Here is an 8280-nt window from a genome sequence, read left to right as displayed (position 1 = left end):
GAGAGGAGGAAGCAGGCTCCCTGCTGAGCAGAGAGCCCGATGCGGGATTCGATCCCAGGACCCTGAGATCATGACCTAAGCCGAAGGCAGCGGATTAACTCACTGAGCCACCCAGGCGCCCCCAGGCTCATATTCTTTTAGCTCCAAAACCAGAAAGACGAGAGCATTTCCTTGATAACTCCAAATACAAAATATCCCTGGAGGAAGGCTCTGATTGGCTGAGTGTAAGTTGTATGCTCATCCCTGTACCAATCAATGTGGCCAGGTGCCATGATTGGCAGCCCCACCATAATCAAAAAGTTTTGCTCTCAGAAGAATGATGAGAGATGTACTGGGTGGAAAGAATCAGCCGATATCGTCCACAGTGGAGATTGGAGAGCATTACAGAGGCACAAAGGTCAAGGGAGCAGGAAGTCTCAAGAAAGAGGAATTAAGTGCAACTTCAAATGCAGTAAACAGGTGCAAGAATACAAAAACCTGGTCCCTTTGTAGTTGACAGTTGGGATTTATTATAGCAGTTGCAGGAGAGCAGTGGGGTAAAAGTTAGATTATAGCAATTTGAGAAGTGACTAGGTGGGTTAGACACAGAAGGTGTAGACAAGCATTTCAATAAATTTAGTAAATGTGAAAAGAGACAAAAGGACAGTAGACTGATGGCAATGTATGAGTGTTTTAGACTTGTTTTTAGGCTAAGGTTTAGGATTGCAATTAAGAAGAGCATGTTTATGAGGTGCCTGGGTGGCTCAGTCATTGAACGTCTGCCTTCGGCTCAGGTCAGCTAAGAGAGGACATGGAGAAGTTAAAGGAAGTACATGGAGAGGAAGAGCTGTCTTCTGAGAGGGAGGACTTCAGGACATGAGTAGTGAGCATGAGAGCAGCACTGGAAAAGTCACTGGAGGCACTGACTGCAGGAACTGACCGAGCTGAGGAAAACAGTTCACAGGTGATTCTGGGGCCTAGCTGATTTGTAGACCATGAGTCTGTAGGACTGGGTGATTTTTCTCCAGTTGTCCTGGATGTGAATATGAAGAAGGCAGCTTGAGCCAGGGTTGGAACTTAAATGAGATCCCTTAAATGGAGACAAGATGTTCTCCTCAAGAAACCTAGCAGATTTAAAGTCAAATGGAAGGTCTTAAGAAGATATAAACAAGAACAAGAAGGAAGCTTTTTTTGTTGCTCTGGTGTTCTGCCACGGTCATGGTAGATCTCTCCATGAGATTGCATTACAGTTTATCTTTGCTTTGAATTTCTGTTGTGACAAAGAGTTTGTAATTCTCAGACCATGGGAGAGTAAATTGGACCTTTACAGATGTTTCACAATTTGCAAAGCTGATTTCATGTTGTGTGTTTCATGTTGTGTTATGTTTCTGACAGTTAGCCTCTTCCTTCCCAACCCCCACTGTACACACACAGATGGATGTTACAGCAACATTACGTGCACAAAGCCCTCTTGGTCAGTATCGCTCTGAAGCTCTATGGAATTGATCAAGTCCGTGTAACTAGCTAAGTGTCAGGATAGAACTTCAGGTTTCCAAGTTTCAGGTCATTATGCCATATCAGAAAAAGATTTATTAAAACTGTAACAAATAAACCTTTATTCAGTGATGCTGAAAGTCTTAGAGTTCCTTGAAACAAAGTCTTCTCAATAGCTAGAAATATTTTAGGGCATAGTGTAAAGAACATGGAATCCCTTTATAACAAATTCAGTATGAGATCTAGGGCAAATGAGTCTCTCCCGATCTGAAATTGGGGTACAGTTTTTTCTTATATGTCTCACAGCATGGTTATAAAAAATCAAAGAGAGAATATAACAAAAACTTTAAAAATAATAAGTGAGATTATAATTTATTGAGTAATATTTTTTGTTGACACCACATTTGTATCCATTTGGTATCATAGCATAGATTATTTAGAAAACTGTTGATTACACATTGGTCTCTTTCCAGGGAAATTTGGAGGAGCAGTGTAAATTGGCTACCCACTATATATAAATTTGTTTTAAAATACCTAAAGTCTCCAGACTTCTTTAATTTATGTAACAGATTTTAGCGGTCGAAAGATAAGGATTCAAACTATTTACTATGTTTGTAAAATTAATGAGGAGGATGACTGGAATTATCTTCTACCACCCTCTGTATCTCTTTATCCTGGAAAATATAATTAGACTAACGTCTTTTACTTGTTTCTGTCCTTGGTAGGATTTAGAGATGCTGGCCTCAATTTTTTTCAAGTACAAGGGAATTGCTCACATCTTGAGTCTCACCTTTATTTTTTTATTTTTAAAATATTTTATTTATTTATTTGAGAGAGAGAGAGAGAGAGAGATCACAAGCTGGCAGAGAGGAGGCGGGGGGGGGGGGGAAGCAGGCTCCCCGCTGAGCAGAGAGCCCCATGCAGGGCTCGATCCCAGGACCCTGAGATCATGACCTGAGCTGAAGGCAGAGGCTTAATCCACTGAGCCACCCAGGCGCCCCTTGAGTCTCACCTTTAGCCAGTAATTTCCTGACTAATCAGTGTCAGGAGGGGGCTTAGATTTCAAGTAAGTAAATTTATGATTACTTTTCCCCATTATTATTATATAATTGTATGTAATTATATATCATTATTACATAATTGTAGCCAGACTGCTCAGAGTTCCTGATTCTTGTTTATACTCAGTAGTTTGGGGCACCTTTCTAAAAATGTGTTCTTAAGTCATTTTAAATGGAATAGAGAAGTTTACTGTTAAAGTAAATTGAGTGTGAAACTTTTTATGAAGCAAATAATCACTTAATGTGCATGTCCAAAATTTCATATATCAGGTTTTCTTAAATTAAGATTTTTTTCAGTTAGACACATAATTTTATCTTAAGGTACCTCTATTTTTAATATATTTGAATCGGAGAGTTTCTTTTATTTTACTTAAAGAATGATTCACTTTGTAAATTATAATGAAATACTGCTCATAAATCCTTTGTTTTTAACAGTTTTTATTTTGGGACTATGTTGAATGTTATTTACACTGATCTTATTCACAACCAGCTTTATGATAATGTTAAATGTTTTTTGAAGAATTGTACATCTTAAAGTTTCAGTACCCTAAAATTTGCATTTTTTAAGAAAATCAGACAATTGAACCGTTTCTTCAGATGGAACCCATAAATGATTGTTTTGAAAAAGCAGCTTCACTGACATATATATTGCATACATTAAAATTCACCAATTTAAATTGCACGGTTAGATGAATTTCAACAAATGTATGCAGGTATTTAATCACCACGAACAAGATATAGAGCATGGCCATTACTTCAGAAAGGCCCTTCCTGCCAATTTGCTGTCAGTCCTCTCCACCCTAGGCCCTGGTAACTACTGACATGCTTTCTTTCGTCATAGTTTTGCCTTTTCTAGAATTTTGTATACATGGACTCACACTGTATGTGATCTTTTGAGTCTGGCTTCTTTCACTTTAAATGCATTTGAGATTCAACCATGTTGTTACTTTCATAAGTGGTTTGTTCCTTTTCACTGCTGAGTAGTATTCTCTTATATAGGTCTATTACCTCGTACCTAACCATTCACTGGTAGATTGGACATTTGTGCCGTTTCCGGTTTGGGACCATTATGACTGAAACCATCATGATCACTGGAATACAGATATTTCCATGGACATACATTTTTGTTTCTTTTAGATAAATACCTCCTAGAGGGATTCTGTGCCTTATGGTACTGTAAGTTTTAGCATTAAGAGAAACAGCCCGATTGTTTTCCAAAGTGGCTATACCATTATTAATTCCTAGCAGCAAAGTGTGAAAATTTGATTGCTAAACTACAGTACGGTCAGTCTTTTTAATTTTAACCATTCCTGTAGGTTTGTGGTGGCATCATATTACGGTTTTGTTTTTCCGTAATGAATAATGGTGTTAAACATATTGCCTTGTGCTTATCAGCTGGCTTTGGTATTCATCCAAACCTTTTGCCCATTTTTATTTTATCATTTTTCCTTTTGCCCATTTTTAAAAGTTAATTTGTTGTTTTCTTATTCTTGATTGTAATATTTTAAAAAAAAACATGTTTTGGATACAAATCCCTTATTTAGGGCTACTAATCATATTCCAGTATAATGCAAAGCTTGAGATTATTTTTTTTCCATATGGGTATCCAATTGTTCAAGCACCAGTTGTTGAATACTATCCTTTTCCCACTGAATTAATTTGGCACATTTGTTGAAAATCAGTTGAGTGTGCATGTGTGTGTGTGTGTGTGTGTGTGTGTGTGTGTTGGAGCGGTTCTGTTTCTGAACTCTCTAGGTCCCAGTGTACACATAAAATAGTTTCTGAGCTGTGAACTTTGTGAATAACTCATCTACACCATATTGTTTCCTCTGTTCTCTGTGCTAAGACTGTATCTCATATGCATTTCTGTCACTGGATATAGGTAATGCATTGTAATTATTTGTTTACATAGTCATCTGATCTAGTAACTTATGAGCTTCTTGAGGGCAAGGACAGTGTCCTCTTCTGTGTTCTCATGTGCTAATACTGGGCATGTAATAGACATCCAAATATGGTTGTTGGATTAAACTAAACCATATGGAAATTAGAGTGTTAAATATTTTACCTATATGAGTATAATTGGTGCTATTTTTGTAAAATCTAAGCAACTTTTCTTCCTTTGTTAGTTACCTAGTATTGATACGTAGCGCCAGTGTCAGTGTTTGTCCTGACATCATGGACAGCTGATTTTGACCAGTCAGTTAAGATTTGCTTCTTAGAATCTGTTCTTTGACCCGATAATAAAAACAACTCATATCTGTTAGTACATGTCAATCACATGTATTATCTCACATAACGTTCAGGACAAACCTGTGAAGCAGGTACTATCCAGATGCCTATTTTATAGACGAGGGAACAGAATTAGGAAGCTCAGTATTTTGTTCAAGTTCACATAAATGATCAGTGGCAGAGAAAATGCAGGTATCCTCTACTGCAACAGCATGCTATAATAATTGCCTGGCTTCATTCAGGAAGGTTCAGTTGTAAGTTGATCTTCATCTGAATTAAGTGTTGTCAGCCCCTGGGGTCTGGAATATGGCACAGTGTCCTTGCTCAAAATCAGATGCTGAATTTGTTGTCTTTGAATATACATGCAGTTATTTCCTCAGGCAAAGTTAGTCATTTCATATCCTATTTCTCAGCAAATAATACCAAATGTCTTTTACAATTTGCTCAAGATAGTAGAGAAAGTGTAATGATGTGATATGTAGCCTGACATTTCCCCTTCGGAAAGACCATCCTTTGGGCACGAAAGCTGTTTATCCTCCTGAGCCTGGTTTGAAATACAGATGCCGCAAGGCCAAGTCCCTCCTTATCAACCAATACTTCATCTATTTTCTTACTTTATTAACAGAAACTGGAAGTGGAATATGCATCTGGATAGAGAGTAGATCACTTTGGGAAGGACGGGTCTTACAAGAAAAAAAAAAAAAAAAAGGCCTGGAAATATCTGCAGTTTGTATCTCAGTTTTTTCCAACCCCAACTCTAATACAGACCCAAATCCCAGCCCTTATCAACTCCAATCTTTCTGACAGGTGTGAGTTTCAAACCCATTTTCTCTGATCCCAGGACTGGTGCTTCTTAGGCTCTTCCAAGACTGAGGAGTTCTTGCGTCTTGCTCCCATTCTCAATATGGCACCCGTCATGGTTGGGAATTTCTCAGCACCTTCCTGCTTTACCACACCAGTCTCTGAAGTCTGGCTTTGTGGTGATGCATTAATTCTAATACTTAGGACGGTGATAAGAGGAATATCCAAAGGTAACTAAATCGCATTCACCATCTTCTGTGTGCCTCCTACTGCATTTATCTTCTTTAATCCTTACAACTTGGTGAAGCAAGTACTGTTATCACCTCCATTTTACACATTTGAGAAATTCGAGGCTTATGTGCTTAGGTTTCTTGCCAAAGGTCACATGGTCCTTAAGTGGTAGATACAGGGTGTGAACCTACCTTTCTCTGATGGAGGAATGAGTAGTTTCAATCACTACCTCCTAATGTCTCCAGAAACCTTGAGAATGCCTCAGAAATGGATCTGGAACCAGTTTTTGAGCCAAACTGAACATAGCGTTATAACAGTCAAAACTTTCATATCATCCATTCTTGTTCATAAAGCACTGTTATATCCATTATTGGCATATGAGTCATATGCTTCTATTGTTTTGTCAATGAAGCTACATTTGCAGCTTAGCAGAAATATTAGGAAGATACTGGGGAATTTAGGAAGTGTCTTCTTCAGGAGTAAGAGGAAGGATCTGACAAGGTGACCTTGAGATGACTGACAAGATCAATTTCTTTGCAATTACTTTAATGGGGCATCTCCCTATGTTGCTTTGAAATAAATAGACTCAGCTTCTTTACTAAGTGATAGGAGAGGGAACTTGAGAGATAATAATTTCATTAAATTTATTTCTAGCCTTTCTGATTCAGAATGTGTCAGTTGATTTCGAATGTGTTTTCACAGACAGATTCATTCTCATGTCCCCAACACATCTGTATGGTTCCACCTGAAGGTTAAAGAATGAAATGGATGGTCTGTGACAGGACTTTGTAAGATTCAAAAGAAAAAACAAAAAAACTGCTAAACATTTACAAGTCCTGTGTTCTAATCCTGCCCTTTTGTTACCTACCTCTGTAAGTTGGAGAATAAATATCTCTGAATGCCATTTTCCTCACCTACTGAAATAATGATTAGGTAACAACTATAGGCCCTTCTACCTCTAAAATGTTTTGAGTTAAATATATTCTTAATGTTTCCTAAAGTTATCTAATCTTTATTTGTAGTAGATGCCTTGCATCAATATTACTGCTGAAGTATACCATAGAACAGTGATTCTCAAACATTTTACCCTTGGACTTGTTAAACATTATTGAGGACGTCAAAGAGCTTTTGTTTATGTGGGCTCTCTCCATCAATATTTACCAGATTAGAAATAAAAACTGAGAAAACTTGAAACATAAGAACACAAAAACACATGTTCCACTAGCTGTGAGAGTGATGGCATCCTTGCGGGTCATATAGCCTCTGGAAAATTCCACTGTACACTCATGAGAAAGTGAGGGCAAATAAAGCAAATAAAATCTTGGTGTTATTATGAAAATAGTTTTGACCTCATGGACTTACTGAAAGGATCTTGGGGATCTCTAGGGGTTTTTGAACCACATTTTGAGAAATGCTGCCATAGAACTTACGTATTTAACTTCTTTATGAATGAAAGCAGATTGATGTTTAGACTATCCAGTTCACTGTTCTCTGCCCCACATCCATTCCTGGTTCCTCCCTCCATTGTGGGTTACTGTATTAACAGGACAGACCTTGTTCGAGAACTATTTTATCACAGTGCTCTTCATCTCTTCTCCTCTGGACACCAGAATCCAGATGGCAGTTGCTGGTTGGATGCAAAGGTTTTATTAACACTTGGAGTTCCTTTAAGAGTTTATAATAATAACTGAAGGATTAATTTGAAAAACATAAACACATGTTGTGGGGTAAACAAAACAGTATGCACTACATAATTTGAGATGAATTTAGATATAACAAATTAGATACAATGTAGAACATCATTGTAATATCCAGATATACTGTACTAGAAATGGGTGAAACCAACAACATATAAGAATAATGTCTCTTTGGTTCATCTTGGAATGTTCTTCTCTTTTAGTCATTAACCCTGTGCTGTGGAACCCCCCCATTCATTTCTGCATATAAATTATTTTCTTTCAGTTTTAGATGATTCTCATTCTTTCTAACTGTTCAAACTTGAATTCCAGAGTTTTTCCTAATAATTTTACTGTTCTAGCTATGTTTTTCTTAACATTCTCTTACGCAAATTTCTTAATGTTTCAATGTAGTGACGCTCACTGCCCTTCAAAATTACTTGCAGTGGGTTACTGGAGAATGACCTCAGTCTCCACTCCAGTGGGATGCTACAGGGGTATGAGGATACATCTTGGCTTTTGGCTGGAAAGGAGCAATCTGAGGCTGAATATCCCTAGTCAAGTGTCTTCTCCAATGCTGAGTCCATGCCATTAATTTCTTTGTCATATTATTTTTTTAAAGATTTTATTTATTTATTTGAAAGAGAGATCACAAGTAGGCAGAGAGGCAGGCAGAGAAAGAGAGGGGGAAGCGGCTCCCCGCTGAGCAGAGAGCCCAGTGCAGGGCTCGATCCCAGGACCCTGGGATCATGACCTGAGCTGAAGGCAGAGGCTTAACCCACTGAGCCACTCAGGAGCCCGTCTTTGTCATA

The 8280-nt window shown here is 38.0% G+C and overlaps 1 pseudogene; it reads right to left on the bottom strand.

The window, feature by feature from the left end:
* Window positions 1-5678, bottom strand: part of LOC132007162 (large ribosomal subunit protein eL6-like) — a 12768-nt pseudogene extending 7090 nt beyond the window's left edge.
* Window positions 5679-8280: the final 2602 nt, after the last annotated feature.

Source organism: Mustela nigripes, chromosome X (assembly GCF_022355385.1).
Source record: "Mustela nigripes isolate SB6536 chromosome X, MUSNIG.SB6536, whole genome shotgun sequence".
Taxonomy (NCBI): domain Eukaryota; kingdom Metazoa; phylum Chordata; class Mammalia; order Carnivora; family Mustelidae; genus Mustela; species Mustela nigripes.
The sequence above is the reverse complement of the archived record's forward strand: the minus strand, read 5'-3'. Positions and strand labels throughout refer to the sequence as shown.